The 21,378-nt window shown below is 44.0% G+C and overlaps 1 protein-coding gene across 17 annotated transcripts in view; it reads left to right on the top strand.

Moving 5' to 3' along the window:
* The window catches only part of HIVEP2 (HIVEP zinc finger 2), a 136,676-nt gene that overhangs the window by 34,091 nt on the left and 81,207 nt on the right, over nucleotides 1–21,378 (top strand). For 2 of the 17 annotated variants that reach the window (XM_039707393.1, XM_039707384.1), the window contains exon 1: nucleotides 18,736–18,852. The exons of 14 other annotated variants lie outside the window; for them this stretch is intronic. The gene's annotated coding sequence lies outside the window, so the exon portion shown is untranslated. Of the gene's footprint in view, nucleotides 1–18,721; nucleotides 18,853–21,378 lie in introns of those variants that run through there. One more of the 17 variants, XM_039707387.1, reaches the window with a different exon arrangement.

Here is a 21,378-nt window from a genome sequence, read left to right as displayed (position 1 = left end):
GGGTAGCCTGTGTGTTGGTTGGTGAAGGTTTCCACAACTGGCTGGACAGTTCAAAGAGAAGCTCTCAGAGGTGACATCTACCACTGAAGTGAGAGGGCCTTGCAGCTGGTTCTGCTGGCAGGGCTTCTAGCAAGCCTCTTTAGCCACTCTCAGTAGTCTCTGCTGGCCAAACACCATTAACATGACCCTTTGTAGACTGTATTTGTTCAGATGTCTCTTCTGTTGTCCACACCTAAGCACCTTTTCATGAGAGATACAGGATTAAGAATTTATGTTGCTTATGTTTCTTGTGAGTTGATTAATTTTCAAACATTCAGAATAATTTGTTGGTATGTGTTCTTGTAAATAAGTTTCGGTGCGTGTGTAAGAATTAGTAATGGAAAGCTGGTTTGAAGAAGATGAGTTTCATGTCCTGCAGGGGCAGAGGTCTGGAAAGGACCCAGCAGACCAGCTGGTCTGCTTTCCTGCCATCACAGCTATCTCATCAGGAAAAGCATGAATGTGTCTTGGTTGACATTTTCACTTTTCTGGTGGAGTGTGGCTTTTTGGGGACCTCTCGGAGTGCCAAGGGCAGGTGGTGGGGAGAGGCAGCTGTCGGAGTGGAGACCGCTCGCAGATCCCTGTGTTCCCCAGCACAGAGGGCGAGCAGCCATCTCACAGCTGTACTTGTAATGAGCTGCAGGGCAAGGGAGACTGTGTCTCACACCTCGTGAAGCTTCTGGTACACGGCAATAACCTTCATGGATTTGCCATCTACACACATCAAAATGAAATTTCCTTTGACCGGTGAACACGGGAGTCAGAAGGAAGTGAAGGTTTTCATGTTTATTTTTCCTTTTGGCTGTTATTTTGGTTCTCCTTTTTTGCCAGTTCTCATATAGCATTGCAAACATTTCAGGAAGCTAATCTGCAGGAGCACAGCTCATAAAAGACTGATCTGCCAGAGGACGAGGCTCTGCTTATTACAGAAAAGCTTCTGAGACAGTGACAGCTGAAAAGATTGCACACTTCCACAGGAAATTAAATTTGATGTAATATAGTGAAAGAATGACAAAATGGAAAGGGTATATATAACATATTTGTGATTATTAAGCAGTAGAAAAATGAAAACTTGAGATCCAATAAAGTGCATGTAATTTAGATATGGATAGAAAAATCCCAATAGTTTTTTTAAACTTTGGACCTCCACTTTGATTTGCCTTGTCTCAGTGTTGTTATTTCAATGTAGAAAATCATTAGCTTCTTAGAATCAGAAATAACTTCAGTTGGAAAGGGCTTTTAAAGACCATCTAGTTCCAACACCCCTGCCATGGGCAGGGACACTTTCCACTAGACCAGGTTGCTCAGGCTTAGAGCCTGGCCTGGAACATTTCCAGGGATGGGACATCCACAGCTGCTTTGGGCAGCCAGTGTCTTGTAAAATTATGTTAACTTTTAGGCACATTAGATTATAAAACATTTAAATCAAGTTTCAGAGCAGTCCTGTTGTATCCAGGTAGATTGCATTCTTCAGCAGAAGGTGAATATGTGACACCAGACTGGGAGAGGCAAGAGCTTCCTTCTTTGCTTTGTCCTTTTCCCTTGTGGATGTGAAGTGCCAGCAGAGGGAGAAGCTTTTCTTCCCTGTCTGCCAAGGCTTGTTGCTGAGGTGTGGTGTGGTGCTCCATGTGGAAGCCCTAGCTCTGTCCCAGCTACTACCTGCGGAGTGGCAGGTGCCAGGGGGACCCACTGGGGCTGTTCAGGTGACATACATGGTTGGTACTGAGGTCCTTGGTGCTAACCCAGGGCACAGGGCAGGTGATGTATCTCCTTTTCCTCTCTTCCTTGGGGTCAGTGTAGGTGCTGCAGTGAGCCTGACTCTCTCCTAGCCAGGTGCTTCGCAGCAACACATAGGTTTTCTTTCAGGGGGGATGGTAATACCCTTAATAATTTTACACCTTAATAATTTTTCCTTTAAGATCTGATTACCTGCAGTTGGAAAGAATAAGCAGGACTCTGGCAGGTTTAACTTTATTAACCATCATAAATCCTTTCCTTTTTGACTCTAATCAGTCTCTGGAGTCCTTTTAATTCTCTTGACATTGCGCTGGCCTTTCATCACAGCTCAATATACATTTTCCTGTAACTGGAAAAGTGATGGCGAGAGCCTTGCGTAAGCTGGCGGTAATGGACGCAGCGATGGGGACGTGCGACTGTCAGACGTGTGCTGACCATGGAAGGAGGAGAGGGAGCTTCTGCTGCCAGCCCAGCTCTGCCTCTGCGGAGGGCAGAAGGGGGTACCCGAAAACACAGGCACTCACAGGGTCTGGTGTGCGCCGCTAGCACCTGGGGATGGGGAATCAGCTGCCTTGACAGACACACACACAGAGACAGCAGTGCTTTTGTGCCTTATTTTGGCAAGCGGGCGCCAGGAGCCAAGCCTGGCTCAGAAAGCCCCTCTGTGAGCAGCCCCCAGCCCTTGTCCCTGGGGCAGTGAGTGGCCGGAGCCTGCCAGGGGCCGGCATGCTGGCCCAGCCGCCAGAAATGGGGAGCCGGGAGCGGCACAGGGACCGGTCAGACCTGCCCGGGTGGGGGTGCTGGGTGAATGGGGCTTTTCTGAGCTGGGCACAGTGCTAAAAGGAAGGAGTGTTACCAGGTGGTCGGAGGGCGGGCACCAAAGCAACAAATGGTGCCTTCATAAAGTCACTGCTTGGGTTATTGCCTCTCTGTCCAGCCTGTGCACAAAATCCTTTGGAAACCAAGAGGGGAATTCCCCGGTCGGTAGTCTGTCTGTCTCTCTGCTGTCCAGGAATTCATGGGAAGGAGAAGGCATCCCAAGAATCTGCCCCAGTGTGCAGGGACAGTAAATTCCCTCTTGTTTTTCCATATACACAAGTCAGCAAGTTTCTTCAGCAAATGCTTTAATTTTAAGCTTAATACTATGCAAATATTTAACTTGGGACAAAAAAAGCCTCAAGCTGGCTTCAGACCATGGACTGGCTTCCAGTTGTTTCTGCAGGTAAAGATCCAATGTTTACATACATGAATGGCTATTTGTTTGTTTGTTTATTTATTTACTATGGTAATCTTTTTTATAATCAAGTTGGATATTTTTGTACTCTGCTTTTGCTTTCAACATAAAAATCTATGTATTTGCAATTCGTGGACAGGCATTTTGAGAAGCTTTGGCAAAAGGCTCAGATCTGCTGAAGATAATCACTGTAGGCTGAATCTTTACTATGACACAGAATTGTACTGACTTTGTTTTTTCTCTAACTGAAGTGTCCACAGCTGTGCTCACCACTGATATCCCACCAACCTAGGTTGTTAAAGAAAGGCATTGAAAGATTTGGTCCCTACTGCAGGATCTTTATAGTGTAATTTGTTTATTCAGACAAATGGGTACAAAAGAATACTCAGGAGTGTCAAGAGCATTACCAACACATAGGTTTATTAGGTTTTAGAAGTCTGCTTAAATGACACCTTGAAAGATAATACTTTTCTGTATCCATGCGTATTTCATACATTTGTGCTTTCTGCAGCCCTGCAGGCCTGACAGCAGCCTCCTGTTAAAGAGGGAAAGACCATAGTCTTGTGGCCCTTCTGTAATGTGCTCAGCCTGTGAGCTATTGAGTTCACGAAGACGAGAATAGCTATGTCAAATGTGTTTCATTTGCATGTGGCAAGATAGAAAAAGCAAACTCTGTGTGAAGACGAGCAGGCAAGGAAGACATTGAATGCCTTAAATACGAAGGGAGTTAATGCTATGCAGTGATTTTGCTTCTGTTATAGGAAGTGTAAGAACAGTATGCTTCCAAAGCATAAATACAGCATAAGTACATCGCCATCCAAACTGCAAGGGTTTCAGTTCCATGGCAACACAGAGGGCCCGACTGTGCGGAAGGTGGATGTATTAATGCATTCAGAGTGAGGGGCTGGGACTGAGCTGGGCAAAAATAAAATGCACCTACATTTTCCCCGTTAACTTATTTGTATATAAAGTAAAGCCTTTGTTCTTAGAAAATCAAAGTAATATGAATACACCTGCTCCCCCCCGCCTCCCATTCTGTCTGATTCTTCTTTACAGACATTTTTCTCAGGAAAAAGGCAAATGAAGAAGCTGGGTTTTTTGAGGTGTTTTTGTCGTACTGTAAGTGCAGCAGCACTTGACTGTTGCAAGAAAATGATATTAATCCCTGTGGGTTGTATATCCCTAGAGAGAAAGACTTGGGATGGAGGTGGAGGGACATATTGTTTCCAAGATGTACTGCTTTACAGTGCAGAGTGAAGCAGTGGGTGGTTGGTTGGTTTTTGTTTGTTTGGTGTTTTTTTAATTATTAATATTATTTTCCTTGATCCTTTTGATCTGCCCTCTTTCTGCCTTTCTCTGCATCTACTTCCAGTTTCCCCTACCTCCCCTGGCTGAGGAGCAGGAAACAAGACTTAGCTCTGTTTCCTGACATCCAAAGAAATATAAAAGTACAAAGAAATTGTGTATTTTGTTTTCCCAGCTGACTTGGATTCACAGACCTGCACTAGAAAGGCACCTGCTCCCAGAGAGGGTCAGGAGTCACCCTCCAGAACAACTGGGCAATTGTCCAGGGAATAACTGAGACCTGATTGTTATGTGAATTTTGTTTGATCTGCTTGGTTGACTGCAGGAATGTAGGATGGGAGATTGTGATAAATTGATTTTTCTCAGAGTGAAGAACTACCTCAGGCTGATCCTGCCAGCTGTGCTGATGGGTGGATGAATTGCAGATTTGCAAGGTTTAAAGTCAGACTGGGCAGTAGGAGAACCTCCAGATGTTGATATTTGTGAGGCTAACAGCAGTGCTAATCCGGCATGGAAAAGCTGACAGAAGTGGCAAGTTAAACTGGATTTACAGCTGCTCTGTATTGCTAAAACAGGCAAAGCAGCCCGAACATCCCAGTGCATCTAGCCTAGAGATTTCAGGAAGGTTTCTCTGTCTAACTGGGAGATGAATATAGCTCTGCAGCTGGAAGTTGCTGTGCAAGAAGAAAGCAGTTGACCGACTTCCAACTGTGGCTATACTGTGCAAAAGGAGAGGAGGAATAAAATTAATCTCTCTTTTAATCTGTATTCTTACTCTTTTTTTAATCTGTATTCTTACTCTTTTTTTTTTAGATTTTTTTGCTTTTTTTTTTTTTTTAATCTGTTTTTTTTCTCTTTTTTTAATCTGTATTCTTGCTCTTTAGGAATATATTTTTTTCTTAAAAACAAGCCTTGCTTGCATTGCAGTACGAACCTTGAGTTTGAGATTCTGCTTGGAGGAAATTTCACCCTCTTCAGAAGACCAGTGCAATGTGGGTAAATCTTTCCTAAGGGAATAAATAGCACTGAAGTGATCCTGTCTCAGCATTCCACAAAGGGGTGGATTTCACCCTGCAGGCAGTAGAGCTGCAAAGTAAGAAGGTGTCATTTTAAAATGTTCTCTTTGTTAGGGAGAGCAGCACTGGTAAGACCAGGTCCCTTGCTAATGCTGAACTTGACATTTTTGACATCCTCACAATTTTGTTGTTGTTGTTGTGGCTTCTGATTTCTGTACAGCCCCCAAAACAAGGAAGCTCATTAAAACAAGATGTAGTTCATTAAATACTGGCATATGCTTCCCAATTTATGTCACACCTTCATTTTCCTGAGTTTTGACAAAGGAACTGTGTATGCAGCCCTAAAACGAAGAGGAGGAATCACTCCAGTCAACAAGGTAGCAAGAGAGCCGGAGGATTCCTTTGTAGGTGTCCCTACCTGATATAAGCCTGCAAACAGCCCAGCTGCTATTTGTCAGCACCTTCCCAGGGGAGTGCCTCAGTCAGCTTGGCAGGAAGGATGAGGAGAAAGCACCAAGAGGAACACCAAGGAAAGAGGAAAAGGAGGAGAGAAATCAAGGATGGGAAGAGTAAGGAAACAGAGCAAAGGCAGACGGGTGATCAGAGAAGAAACGGGGCTGGGAAGAGCACAGCAAAGGAAAGAGATGTTCCTCTGGTGCCTGTGAGGGAAAAACTGGTTTTCAGGTGTAATGTAGACAAAGCCAAACCAAACAAAAAACTGAGCAAGAAAATTAAAATGCACAAAGTGGGAGAAGGTACCAGAGGGAGGAGAATTCAGATTGACGTGAAGAGGAGAAAATGCATAAAATACATGGAGGAATTTCATACCATGGTCCAGCCTATTTTAAATGGTAGTTGCTAAGTTTGTAGCACCAGGAGCTTGTGACCTTCTTCTTATAGAGGTTTTGGGGGCTGGTGAGGAGCAGTAGGGCCATATTGGGAGGCTGCTACAGGCACCAGAAAGGGTAGTTGGAGGCAGATCTCTTCTGTACACCGTGTCTGGAAGCCTAAAGCAAGTATGAATATCCCCAAGGAAAACTGCTCATCCTGCATCTGAAGTCTCAAAGTCATAAAAATGTGCCTGCTTCTCTCTGAAGGTATCTGAGGAAGGGTTGTTGCCATGCAGGCAGGGGTAAGGGCTCCCTCTAGATCCCTCTTCCAGTTGTTCAAGCTATCTAGGCTACCAGAAATAAAGAGCTGAATGGAAATTTTAGTCCTGGCTGTGCAAAAGAAGCTTCTGAATGAATTCTGCATCAAATAATGAATGTCTTCTTTCCTCCTCCTCCTCTCCACCTACCTTGTTCCTAAACATTAACATTTCATGTCAGTTGAGCTAAGTTCCGTGTCAGACTCAGAGGATCCTGCTGAAAAATACACCCCTGTTTTGTGGCAAGCCAGAGAAGATGAGAGGCTTGTGGTGTTTTTCCTTCTCAAGCTCAAGCTCTGCTGGGAAAAACAGCTAAGGCTGTGTGAAGCTGTCTTCTTCCCACTCTCCTAAACGTCGCTCCTAAAAATGCTGCTCTCTCAACAGCTTTGCTCTGAAGGAGGCATGGCTTGGCCCACTTCATGCCATCGCTTGCCAGGGGATGTTTTCTGAGATTGTGGTGACTTCCATCTTGATAGGAGGCTGAAGAAGATTGCTGTGGAACCACTCATTGGCATCGCTAGCTGTGTCATTTGAAAATGGTTACTTAAGCACAAAAGGGAGGAAAGAGATCAGAAATTATGAGATTTAAACCCTGTCCAAAGCTCCAAACCTCCAAATAATTTCTGCCATTTCTGCTTCTTCTTTTTTAAAGACTAAGATGGTATTTGCTTTATATTTTTTAACTTTTCTCCAGAACCACCAAGGTGAGAAACATCCTCTCTCTGAAATAGGTTGTTTTGTGGGCAGTGGTACCAGTGTGTGCCAGGCTGAGGCTCAAACCCTGGCTGACCACCACAGTGGCCATGCAACACCTGAGGGCTGAGCTTGGGGCTTCAGTCTAGAATTCCTCCTCAGAGCCAGCTACCAATTTTCTCCAGACTTTTTGGAATGTCAGTACTGAAATGCAAGAAGATAACAAGTGTTTGCAGAGGTGGAGAAATATTCATTCAAAACAGTAGGTTTGTTGTACAGGAAGAGGAATGGTTCTCTGGGCACTCGTCTCTGAGATACTCTGCTGTATGTTGTAGTATTTCATGTTAAAAGCGTGGGGACAGGAGAGACCTGGAGACCTTAATAATTTTTCCTATTATAGAGAAAGCAAGTGGTGAAAGGCACAAGAAGGAGATGTTGGTGAAAACAGACCTTTTGACTGCTGTTGACAGGGAGTGCTGTCTTGCTGCTTTTGGTGGAGTGAGTGGGGAAGTTCCTGTATCTCACTGTAGTGATGCAGAGATGTGCTGATACTTGCTTGTTTTGATCAGGGCTGAAAAGCAGAGACAAAAAAAAAAATTGCATGTGGCTTTGGAGTGCTGTAATACACCTGAAATCAAAGCCGGTGTGATGTGGAAATTATGATGGCTGATGTTTGTGTAACCCCAAATCTCTCAACCTGTACCTGAATAAACTTCTCAGTTGTTAGAGGAACACCATCCTTCCCGCAGATGCCATGTGAACAGAACAACCATTTCTGCACAACATGAGGAGTTTTTTCTCTTCTCTCACCTTGTTGTCCAGTCTAGCAATTAGGAATCAAATTTAACCCCCAGTGTTTCTTTCAGGCCCTCTGAGTCTTTAATTCTTTGCCAGCAGCAAAACAATTATTTTTGATAGGCACGCTAGTTGTTTTTTAATTTGTTTATAATCAGTTTTCTAGGAGGTTGCTTTGATGTGGGAGGAACTGAATTCTTTGGGTGCAAATATTTGCTCTTGACTCTCTTAGTCATTAAAAGATGTTTTCCACATTAATGTGCCTTTACTTTTGAGGGCAAATGTCAATACCAGAAACATGAAATGTGTGGCTGCCTAAAGAGGAACCATTTGCTAAGCTGCATCATATGAGGGCAGGAGGGATCAAGACCAGCCCAAACTTTCTCCAGCTTCCTGGGGAGAGGCCAAACAACCCCTGGGCCCCTCTGGCTGCGCACACCAGCCCCAGGACCTGAGACCCCACGGGTGCTGGTTTCAGCTGTTGACCTACATCCCTGCCGAAATGGCTTCAAGCTAAAAGATGTCACTGTTCTTTTCCAAAAAGAGCATGTCTCTTTTTTCTTGGGCTTTTTTCTTTTAAATAAATTCCCTTGCCACCTTTTTGTATTTTCCAACTGCAGCTCTTTTAAGGCTCCCTGCCTCTGCAGTTTTTGCCTTTGTATAGGTTATTTTTGGAAACTGGGGAACCAGGAGGAGGGAAGAAATTTAGGGGAGTTAACTGCGGTAGAAGAAGAAAGCGCTTGCTCTTGGTGTGCTCTTTCTTCCCTGTCCTTTCTTCTCATGACCTCTGTGGTCTGACTCCCGTTGCATTGCTCATTCCAGGGCAAGTGTGGCTGACCCTCTTTGTGCCCAGCGAGCAGCTCCTTCCCACGCGCTGCTGCTTTGCAAGCTGTGCTTGCTTCTTCCTCCCTGCAGTGGCTGCTGCTTCTCTGCTGCTTTTCTGGGTCAGCCAGTTGGCCAAAAAGTGGGTAGGTGGTCGAGCAGAGTTCTGGGAGCTGTGAAACACTGGAGGCACTTGGGAAGTTATGTGCCTTAGGGTAAAGTGTATGCAGAGAAGAATGTGTTCCCTTCATTTTTTCCTCAGGGGAGTAGCCCCATCAAGGTGGTTGGCTTTTTCTTGAAATGCCAGTGGGTTTTTTATATTAGAAGTGTCACATGCTGACTGCCAAAATTTGCAAGAAAAAAACCCCAAATTCTCTGAAAGGCTGGGGAATAGCAACTGAAACCTGACTTGGCAGAGAGACCAGGATCTCACCTTTTGTATCTGGTGCATGGGGCAGGCAGTGGTGAGCACAGACCCCCCCAGAATGCCTGAACTCTTCTGAACAGGAACAATAAATTCTCCACAAAAATGTATGGAGAAATTTTCCATTTTTTGAAGGAGCAACCAAGGACTCTTTTTCCTGTCTAGGTTTTCTGAAATTACTAATGCATAGAAAGTCATTGACCATACGGTAAGTCAGGCTGCCCTTTTGCTGAGACAGTATCTGGATAATTGAGATGCCTGTGATTACCCAGGAAAACTTGCTGATGTTTACACTACTGTCAGGTATTGAAGTCACACCATAATATTTGTTTTGGTGTCTTGAAATAGGTTTTAAAATAGATTGACATCACAGCACAAAGTGGGAATTTTCTTAATTTTTTCTGTGGTTATGAAGATGCCTAAATAGCAGTGTAGCACAGTAAATGTTGAACATTAAAAGCAGGGTTTATGAGTTTATAATTAGAGGACATTGGTGGAGAAGGAAATAACTTGGGTTTGATAGGAGTATGGTAGAAATCAAAGCAGGGAATGGTGATAGACTCAGAGCATTAACATGATGACTTAAAGGGATGGATTTGGGTCAGCATCATACCAAGAGCTGGTATGGAGGAAGACTTTGATCCTAAATAAATAAATTTGAAAAAAGATTATTCTGTATAAGAAGCTGCACAACTGATGCAAAAAGCCAGCAAATGTGAAGAGAATGAAATCAAAAGAACATGAAGTACTGTCTTAAAATACATGGAAATGGAGGGGGTTTTACTATCATGCTATTGCAGAGATCAATTAAACTGTGCAGAATAGTTATGCAAAATGTTTGCTGTAGGGAAGTAGCCGTTTTCCACAGATTCTAGGAACGAGTACTGGCATGCTGCCGACAGTGATTTATTTTCACCCAGCCCTGGTGCTTGTGTCTGGCACTCAATGAAATCTTCCAGGGTAAATTATTTATTTAATTAGGAATGGCCACAGTTGCACCGAGAAACTGGCAGCACAGCAGCAGGAAGTCTGTTAGAGATTGCATCTAACTTCTTACAGATAGGCTGCTTATATATGCTTTCATTAATTAATATAATAAATAATTGTATGTTGGCATTTTTGTTAATTAGCAACAGTTCCTAGTCTGACTGTGGTGAGTGTGCTGCTATGCATTGTAGAAATCTAATTTCTTGATTAAATAACCCAGAGGCTTGTGTAGCAAGCTAAGACATCAGATTCTTGCTAACTGAACTTTTGAACTTTTCACAGGAAAAGGAGATGTCAGTAAGAAAAGAGTCATATTAATCAGTGCGTAAGCTGGAGCAACCCAAAAACTTTCATTTCAGTAGGCATTCCCATAAGAGCAAGGAGAGATATCTCCCCTCTTCTTGTGCCAAGTTGGCAAGATAATGCTTTTTTCATAGTTTAGCATATTCCAGAGATAAGAGATAAGAGCTGGTGGTTTGAGGGAGTCCAGGAAGAGAGGAATTTGGGTATAACTAACAAGCAAAACTGTCTTTTGAGGAGAAATCCCTGAAGAGTCTCTATGAGATGTCATACTTCTTTTCTGTGTTGTTTAAGAAATATAAAAGATGAAGCAATGTGATTTGGTAATTTTACTTTTTTCAATAAATCGGATTTTTAAGAATGCTTTATGAGTTTGGTCCTTGCGTTCTTTCCTTGATTGTTGAGCAATACGAAAAAACCTCAGAAGAAGAGAAGGAACCACCTCTTTTAGAGGAAACTACATGTGGATTTAATCTGTACAGTTTGCCACAAAGGGGAAAAAATGGACGAAGATTTTGAAAAATATCACAAATAGGCATTTCTGAAACATCAGGCATACTTGGGTTTCAAGGAGCCTAGTAAGCAGATCAGAGCAGAGCTCAATATACCTTCTGGGCTGATCTCCCCTTTTGGCAGGGACTGGTGGCAGGGACCAGCCAGGAGGCTGCAGCCAAGCTGGGTCTCTCTCCTTTCCATAGAGTGCTTTGGACATTCTCCTTTCTTCCCCCTGCAGTTCCTTCAAGACCCTACTGGCCCTCTGATGCTCCCTGCTGAAGTTGTCTGCATCAGTGTCTGAAGTGCCTCTCAGCTTTGAGAGGTCAGCTTTTCTTTTCCTCAGCCTGGATTCTCCAGTGCTGCCAAAGCTGGAAGCGAGTGGGCAGGTGGTTGGAGATTGAGGAAAGGTTTCCCACTGTCCTGGCTGTGGCATCATGTCCCAGAGGGGCTGCTCCTGCTACCTGCCCTCTGCAGCCCACCCTGGGCTGGTTTGGACATGTTGGATAGCCAGGGATTTCTGATGGGTGAGCACCTTGGGTTGGCTCCCCATGGGCACAGGCAAACTCTAGAGCTGGCAGGAGCACACAGCTGGCATTGAGAGGAGGAAGCAAAGTGGCATCCTCCCCTCTTAGGTGGCAGCTCACCACTGGACTGACCTCACTGAAGCGTGAAACTTCATCCTCAAGGGCAGGTCAGATCCTGTGCATGTGAGGTCGTTAACACTTGAATACGATCTTACGTTATCACAGTGCTCAGGGTGGAGAAAGTGAAGACAGTGGAGTTTCCTATGCTGCCCTTTTCCACTCCCCAGTTTTGGTGATCTCTAGTCACTCTCTCTGTGTTTCCCTTTCTGTATGGGGTAGGAAATGGGTGTACATTTTGAATTAATTTTTTATTGGGTGTACATTCTGAATTAATTTTTTATTTACCTGTGGATGAAGATTGTTTTTATTGATTTGCAATCAAACATCAAACTGAAATAAATGTAATTTCAGAATAGTCTCTTTGCAGTCACTGTCTTTATTTTCACTTTGCAGTATCTCTGAGGTACTCCTAATTCTGTGCACTGGAATTAGAGAGTCACAGAATGGTTTGGGTTGAAAGGGACCTTTAAAGACCTAACCTTATCTAGTTCCAACCCCCCTGCCATGGGCAGGGGCACCTTCCACTAAAGCAGATTGCACAGACCCCCATCCAGTCTGGCCTTGAACACTTCCAGGGATGGGGCATGCACATCTTCCCTGGGAAACCTATTCCCGTGCTTCACTATCCTCACAATAAAGAATTTCTTCTTTATATCTAATCTAAACCTACCCTCTTTCAGTTCAACACTGTTGCCCCTTGTCCTATCACCTCAGGCCCTGGTAAGAAGTCCCTCTCTTACAGGTCCCCTGTAGGTACTGGAAGGCTGCGGTAAGGTCTCCCCAGAGCTTTCTCTTTCCTCTTCAGGCTGAATACCCCCAAGTCTCACAGCTGGGCTTCACAGGAGAGGTGCTCCAGCTCTCTAATCATCTTTGTGGCCCTTTCTGGATCCACTCCAGCAGGTCTGTGTTTGACTTGTCATTGTCACCAAAGCTGCATATGCTATCCAGTTGGGGTATCACAGGAGCCCAGTAAAGGGACAGAATTATGTCCTTTGACCTGCTGGCCACACTGCTTTTGCTGCTGCTCAGGATGCAGTTGCCTTTTTGCACTGCAAGTGCACATTGCTGGGTCATATCTGGTTTCTCATCTAACAGTGCATTGGGTTTGTGTAGCAAGGTTTTGGTAGCAGGGAACTGCAGCTGTGGCTTCTGCAAGAAGCTGCCAGAAGCTTCCCCTGTGTTTAATGGAGCCAATGTCAGCTGGCTCCTGGATGGACATGCCGCTAGCCAAGGCTGGGCCCATCAGCAACAGAGGTGACACCTCTGGAATAACAGATTTAAGAAGGAAAAAAAGTTGCTGCACAACACCAATTGCATCCAGAGAAGAGCAGGGTGAGAATATGTGAGAGCAACAGCCCTGCAGATACCAAGGCCTGTGAGGAAGGAGGGGCAGGAGGTGCTCCAGGCTCCAGAGCACAGATTCTTGGGGTGCAGACCATGGAGGTCCACTGTGCATCAGGCACCCACCTGCAGCCCATGGGGGACCCCACACTGGAACATGGGGATGCCTGAAAGAGGCTATGACCCCATGGGAAGCTTGTGCTCTCCCTCGTGGGAGGGACCCCACACTGGAGCAGGGAAATGAGTGTGAGGAGTCCTCCTCCTGAGGAGGAGGGAGTGGCAGTGAACACAACCTCATTCCCCATTCCCCTGCACTACTGGCAGAGAGGAGGTAGAGAGAGTCTGGAGTGAAGTTAAGCTTGGCAAGAAGGGAAGAGTGAGGGGAAATTTTTTGAGGTTTGGTTTTATTTCTCATTATTCTCCTCTGTTTTGTTGGGTTTTTGTTTTTTTTTTTTTTTTTTTGGCAAGAAATTAGACTTCTTTACCCACATTCAGTCTGTTTTGTTTGTAATGGTAAGTGGTGAGTGATCTCCTCCATCCTTATCCCTTTTGTTGTGTTTTTTCTCCCCTGTCCATTTGAGGGAGTGACAGAGCAGCTGTGGTGGCCTGTTAAGTCAACCCACCACACAGTACCTCCTAATCATCCACAGGGCTGCTCTCAAACCATTCATTCCCTGTCTGTCCCAATACTGGGGGTTGCCCCAGCCCATGTGCAGGTCCTTGGCCTTGGCCATGTTGAATTTAATGAGGTTCACACTGGCCCACTTCTCAAGCCTGTTAAGGTCCCTAGAGGTGGCATCCCTTCCACCAGGTGTATCAGTTGCACCGCTGAGCTTGGTGTCCCCTGCCAGCTTGCTAAGGGTGTACTCAATTCCACTGCATCTTTAATTAAGACATTGAACAGAATTAGTCCCAATAAGGTTCCACGAGGAACACTACTTGATGCAGCTCCATTTGGACATTGAGAGGTTGACTGCAACTCTCTGGGTATGGCCATCCAGCCAGTTCCCTTTCTACTGAATGGTCCAGCCACCAAATCCTTATCTCCCCAATGTAGTGAGACAGAGATGTTGTGTGAGACTGTATCAGAGACCTTAAAGAAGGCAAGATAATGACATCAGTTTCTCTTTCCTTATCCACCACTGCAGTCAGTGTAGAATAGTAGATAGAATAAATCTGTCATGTTTTGATGATTAATGTTATCCCTTCAGCTCAAGCGCCATACATACGATGTGAATAAACCACTGAGACTAGTGTTGTTTTTCATCTCCATATTCTAGAAATACTTTAAAGGAATTTAGGTAAAGAATAGATCTTGAAGTATTTTTAGTTATTATCTTGAAATAGGGTTGTACACAGACAAGGCTATTGCCATCAAATGTTAGTTTCTTATTTCAAGAACACTCAGTTTCAGGTGCTCAGGCAATAACTTTCTTTAGTTTTATGGCTTGATTTACTTTAAAACTTTGATATAAACTCTGTAATTTACTGTTAACTATGCTACCAATGTATCTAGCTTAGACTATATCAAAGGTGGTGTTAATTTGAAATTTAACTTCAAGTGTACTTATTTCCACAGATAAAAATGTTGGGTTTTTGTTAAGTATCTAAAATAAGCACAAGTCCCACCGCCATCATCCATTGTTACTCATCTTAGATTTTTTCAGGGGTACTTGAATGCAAGGAGAGGTAAGAGTGTCCTGCTTCCAAATACAGAAAAATCAATATGTAGTCTCAGAAGCCTGTGCTTCTATAATATTTTAATCTTTTTTTTTTTCAATTATAATCAATATTACCTGTTTTACTAATGGTAGCAGTGAGAGAAAGGCCCTAAGACATTGATGGGAAGACCAACTGAGAATAGCATGGACTATATTTATGTTTCTGACATCAGTGTCCTGGTTTATCTAATATTGTATGATATAGTGACTAAATGCACAATACTATCCCATCCTCAGTGAGCCAGTATTTTCTAATACTGCCCTTTGTTTCAAAAATCATAGAAATTTCAAATAAAAATTTGCTAATGTGAGGTGTTCTCTTACCATGTTTGGAAATACCACAATCTCTTTACTTCTCATAAAGAATATTCCTACACTACATTAATGTATATTCAGAATTGGATGCTCCTGGGCCAGTAAGGGATAATTCATCGGCTTCCTATTTCGAACATAGGATTTTTAAAACTATAATGAAGTTTTGTGATAATAGGACATCTCTACACTCTTTAAGACTTACTTAAATGGGTATATTTAGTTACCATTGTAACTATGATTCCTGTTCTGTCCTTCACCTGTTTTCATTATATTTTCTCTGTATTGAAAAGTGACACATTTTTTACTATTAGAAAAAGCAAAAGCTGCTCCTACCAGATCCTAATTTTTCCACCATATCTCCTTTTATCCTGGAGATACCACCTTCACTGCCCATCTGTCACATTACCACAGCTGTACCTATTCTCTTCAAGGGTTTGCTGTGTTCTTTTATGTTTCAAGAAATCAGGCTTCTGAAAAGTCTATTGCCTTACAGAAAGGTCTAGTGCCTTACAGTGCACAAACCAGCCTTGTTCTAGGTCTCCCAGAATTGGCAGAACCAACAGCTGGTTGAAAAAAAAAAAGGCAACCCAAAAAAAAGAACCAACAAAACAACCCCAAACCAGTCAAAAAATGAACTGTGCCAAAATTTTCACTTTTCAAATGGTGTAAAATGTCTCTTTTCTGTGAACAAAGGGGTTTGACTCTTCTGTGTTCAAATAAGCCCTTCATCTTTTAATTGATGTAGAGATTTGGATTACAACCGCTTAATGAGTATTGACTGAGTCTGCAGCATCCTTTTCCTAGAGGTGTATGTGAAAGGAACATTAGCTGGAATGTTGTAGTAAGGTGCTAGAGAAATGGAGCCCTAGGACTATTCCAAAATGCCTGGCCACTGTGATTAACCCATTCTGTCTTCCAACAGGCAGATGGCACATGGGAAGTTAACTTTCCAAAGATAGCTGGAAATTACAGATCAGCCTGATGCTTCCCACACATTTAAGCAGTTTCTGCTTTACAATTGCTGTTCAAACTCAGAAATACACAGTATATGCTGCAGCTTCTTTTTTCCCAATCAAGGTTTAAATGGACCTTTAGAGGATTATGAAGGCAACCCTAAAAGTTAGTCTGTCTCAGAGTATTTATTTAGAGCTTCAGATCCTGATCTCCCTTCTATGTTTAATTTGATTAATGGTTAATAGGGCCATCCAGAGTTCTCCACAGAGGTTTATGGCTTTAATTAAATGCACAGAGACAGCCAGCTCCAGCCAACCTCTGCCTCTTTCAGCTGGACGAGGAGGAAGAGGACAGAGCTTTAGCCCTGCTTTCCACACAGCCTCCTGTTCTCTCGCATCCTTTGGGCAGCCAGTGGCCATGGTGTGGCTTAGAGCAGATGCACTCCCTCAAAGGTGCCAAAGAGCTGTTCCAGCAGCTGCCAGGCAGCTGCCTGCCTCCACAGCATTTCCTGAGGCAGCTCTTCCTCAGCAGGGGTTTTCCTCCAGCCAGGAGAGATCTCCTCTTCGGGATTTGGACACTGTTTTGTTGACGTCACCTGTCACACTGGAGACGGTGTTCAAAGTATGTGTTAGCATCCCTGCCTCGTGGCTTTCCCAGCTTGGAGATGAGCTCCAGCTGTGTCCCTGCTGGACAGGGACATGCAGCTGCAAGGGGATGAGGCCCTGTGCCTCAGTGGTACCCGATGCAGCCTCCAGGAGAGGGGCTGGAGGCAGAGGGGATGGTCACAGGGAGGGTGGAATGCGGAGTCTGTCCCTTTGACAGACATCAGAGTGAAAGGAGAGGAAAGCTCCCCCTGCTCGCCAAGGCTTGTGTGATGGCAGAAGGGAGGAGATCCTGGGCTCTGAGCTGTGAAATTGTCTGATCCATCACCAACTAACTTAGAATGTGTGGCAGAACACAATGAAATACTTACGAGCTTTTTGAGGCTCCCGATGGAGGGGAATTGCACTGCTTCTGAAGGGGTGAGGGGCTTCCTGTGTTTCCTGCAGAATTGCAGGCTGTATTTTCCCACGGAATGTGCACACTTGCTACAAAGTATATTTAGGTGCTTCACCGGTGCTTGGTAAGGTGGCATTAAACACAGGTATACTTTATACCTCTCCTGTATTTCATAGCATTTATGCTATTTAAAGAGCTCCTACAGTTGAGAGCACTAAGGGATTTGAGTGTTTTGATTCCTGTATCTTCTGTAGGAAGTGGCTTGTTTTATTCCAGGGCACTGCATTTTAGGGGCAGCAGTGAAAAACCTGGGAATGTCAGGAGAAAAGAGAGACTGCTGCTCAGTGTCTGCAGGAAATTGGTGAGGAAAATCAGCTAGAGGGCACCAATATTTCTTCTTAGGGCTGCTAAATTAGGACATGTGGACTGGCAGCATATGGATGCATGAGAGAAACATGAGGGCTTTACGAAACAGTTGTGCTAAAAATAATTTTTGGTGTTATTTTTAATAATGTTATCACAGATGAAGAAAGTGAGGTAGAAGTTCATAGCCTGAGACAATTCCTTCTCCTGCTTTACAGCATAAACACTATAAATCCTTGAGTGTTTGTTTGGCTAGGTAATGCTTTCCAAAAGTATGTCAATAAAATAGGCATCAGAGCCATAAAATATTTTCTTATATTTAGAGTCTAAATGTGCAATAAAAAATCAGTAAACTTTAGACTCCTAAGCACCAAAATTGCTTTAAAAAAGGGGGGGTTGAATGTTAAAATCAAATATTAAAAAAAATAAAGATTTTAATATTGCCAAAAATGCACAAGTCAGTGTTTCGTGCTCAGCGGTGTTAGTAGGCTCAGCTATAGCCTAGTAAGTTTTATTGCAGTCTGGGCATGAGAAGGATCCTGAAACTGTTGAAGGGGGCAGGAGTATTGTAGGATTATCAGTTGATTGGTTAATTTAGAGGATTATGTTTTTAATGCCAAAAAATCCAGCTGCACAGAATTGCAGAATAATTTAGGCTCAAAGGGATTTCTGGGGATCCTCTTTCTAGCCCCTGCTCAAAGCGGGTGCACGGTATGTGGTTTTTGCATGTTGCAATAACTTACCTTTGCGTGGTTTTGATTTGTGCAAGAAAGATTAACTGTTTGGGTATTTTTCTTTTTGTGCAGTACAGAGCCAAATACCAAAGAAGGATAAAAATTAAGGCAGAAGTTGATCCAGATAGCATTTAAGCAGCAGCAAAATAGCCCATACGATTTTGCATATATTGTTTTGGGGTTTTTTTTGGTAAAGAAACATTGCTTTAGGGTAGCACAAGGGGCTTAGTTTAAACATTTGTCAATTAATTTTAAATTGTTCTTTTCATTGCTGGCTAATATGCAGGAGGAATTGGTAAATATTGAGAGCAAAGCCTATACAGCATTTTTTAGCCAGTGGTTCTGTTTAGACTTAATCGCTGTAATGCAGTGTTAAAATTTACAAAACAGCTTGTAATTGCAGTAGCTTATTTAAACCAGCTATTTGTGGTTATGTCTGCTGAGGAAACTTAAACTTCAACGTTCCCCAGCCATCTAATAGCAGCAAATTGACTGCGGGTCTCTTGAAGGAATATCTAAATGTAGGCTGTTGAATAATCCCTTTGGGGGCCCTGTAACTATTTTTGTGCCTGGATATGCGTCATCAGTGGGTATTTTCTCTGGTGACTAGCTTACATCAGTAGGTCTCCTACCATACGCTCTATCGGTGAGTGACTTATGATTGATGGGAGTCACGGCTGCTGTTTAGCTTTTATCTGTGACCTCAAATAATGGACAACAGGAATTTCCAGGCTGTTAAATTCCTTGAATGACTGAAGACACGGGATGGCTCTGCTGATAAACGCAGGTAGTGCCCAGATGCTGGGTGTTCACCGGGGGCTGGGGCGGGGAGGAAGGCGAGGGGGTTCCTCGGCTGCCGGGCGGTGGATCCGGCGCGGAGCCGCACGCCGGGAGCGCCGGGCGATGCTCCCGCTCTGCCGCTCTGCCGCCCGCCCTGGCGCTGGCCTTGCCATGTGTTTAGCCGGCTGATCCTTAGGGCAGTTTTCCCCCTTCCATTGAAACCGGGGAGACGCGCGGTTCGCAGCTCTCTGGAGGGGAAACGCTGTGGAATTTTCAGCTGCAGTCTGGTTGGTTTTTAACCCTTTTTATTACCATCAGTGGGTTTATTGGCATGCTTCACCCAGGTGCTGCCTGGGCTAAGTCTGAAGGTGCAGTAGGCTACGTGGTCTTAAGGTTAAGTTGCACCTGCCACAGTGACCCACTGAGCACACAGCCGTAGTTCATTTCCTGGTGTTCAGTACTTCATTTTAAGGAAATAAGGACTGCAGATACTGAGTTATCTCCTCTTTCTATGTACTTCATTTTAAGGAAATAAGAACTGCAGATACTAAGTTATGTCCTCTTTCTATGTCCACTCTGCCTTTCTGTCTGACATCCGAAATGGGGCTGCAAGACAGCTACAAGATTTTCTGTGTTACCTGTGATGAATTTAGCAGCTTGAGTCAGCCCTACGGCGAGGCACTTTGTAATTTCTTCTTCTTTCCCTCCTGTTCTTCTTGTCTCAATCCCTTTGATAAAGCTATGATAGGAAACAGGAGATTGGCTGTCTGTGAAGTTGTGCACAGAAATCTCTCAAGTGCTTCTCCTGGTAACCGGGGAGTAAAAATGACAGATATAGATGCTCCAAGTGTGATTGAGGATTTAAAAAAAATCCTTAGTGCTGTTTATTGTGTGGCATTGTTTGGCTGAGGGAGGATAGCAGCTGGATCCAAATTCCTTCTCACCACCTCTTCCTGTTGGCAGGTGGCCTTCCGCACAGGCTGGGCTTGCAAACTCTCACGCGGGTCTTACTTATTGGAGTGCCTGCTATTGTTTTCCATTCAGGTGACAGCGGATTGGGTTTTGTGCGAGATTTTGAGACTTGAAAAGTTTCAGAGGAAAACAGGAGCTTTGTTTGAACTCGCCTGTGTGCTCCCTCCTCCGCATGTACTAGCCCAGAGGTCGCAGTTAATGAATGAAACCAGGCTTCCTGCAGAAGCCAGTGAAGCCCTGTCTGTGCCTTTGTTGACACAGTGCTTACAGGTGTGCGCTGCCCTGGCGTGGGTGCCCTCGCTCTGAGCCACACGGGCTGTGTGTACCTCTCTGCTGCCTTCAGACAGGTCCAACACATCCTCTGGGTCTGAAGTAAATGTCCTCATCTGCTCTGGCTAGTTGAGTGCTGGTTAAGAATTGCATTCGGCAGAAACAGTAGGAAGAGAAGCTGCAATTAAAAAGAGGCTTGGAAAATCAAGAGGGGGAGAGGAGGGAATGGAAAGGTCTTCATTGAACTGTGATTTATGAGTATACTCTTCTTTTATTGTTGGGTTTATTTTTTTTCAGTTGCTTTAGTAACATTTTGGGATTCATGACAAACTGGTTATATAATTCAAAATCTGTAAAAGGTTGAGCACAAAAATGTTTGATGAATCTTGAGTCATTTGCATTAAAAATCAGTGGATTTTCCTAGGGTGTGCTTTGCAAATGTAAAGCTTGCTAACTGGTTGATGCTACTATATGTGTCATTTACCTCAGCTTTCTAGGAATCAAAATGCCTGGCTCCACAGTAATATCTTTTGGCTAATATTGACCTCATTTGCCCCCATTTTTAGGGGTATCATGTTTTAGGGTAGTGATAGTATTTTAGGGTAGCTTTCATTTACAATATTTGTGCAAAAGCTCAGCATTACCACCTTTCCAGAAAGACTCTTCAAACCTTCAGAACATTTCCAGAAAGGGTTGCCGTTTTCTAAGAAAAAGTGTTGGCAAGTTGCCTGCCGTTTCCTGATGCTTGGCGCTGAGGCCAAGGCAGAGGGATGAAATCCAAACTGGCATGTGGCAGGGTGTGTAGGTACCTCCCTGTGTGCTGTGACAGAGATGTCGCGCTGGGGACAAACTTAATTTAGGTGCTGACCCTGCAGCGAAGTCACACCCCGTGGATGCCTGGGTCTCTATGCCTACACCCTGTTGCTTTCAGTGACTAAGTGCAGGCACTGAGTTCTGCTGGCACAGCTTGAATTGAGGAATGATGACCGCAGTAGCTAAAGCCTTGTTTTTCCAAAAGAGCCTTCATTTATTCAATGTCCGCCTTTAAAATCTTGAAAGTCTCCCTGCACAGTGGCTAACCAGATACTCATCTGTTTAGTTTAAATAATTAGGTGTTGTGAGCAAGGGATACTGCACACTCACTGAAAGTCAGAGTATTCACTGCTGCATCTTGTAATATCTCCATCGGCAAAGCTCTCCCTCCTCCAGCAAAGTGTGTTGGTGTTTCAGTGTGTTCCAGTTCCCAGTGGGCACAGGACTGTAATTACCATACCTGGGAGGCAAAAATGGA

This window comes from Passer montanus, unplaced genomic scaffold (assembly GCF_014805655.1).
Source record: "Passer montanus isolate IOZ18808 unplaced genomic scaffold, ASM1480565v1 scaffold2, whole genome shotgun sequence".
NCBI lineage: Eukaryota > Metazoa > Chordata > Aves > Passeriformes > Passeridae > Passer > Passer montanus.
Note: the sequence above shows the minus strand (reverse complement) of the source record. Positions and strands in the feature narration are given on the sequence as shown.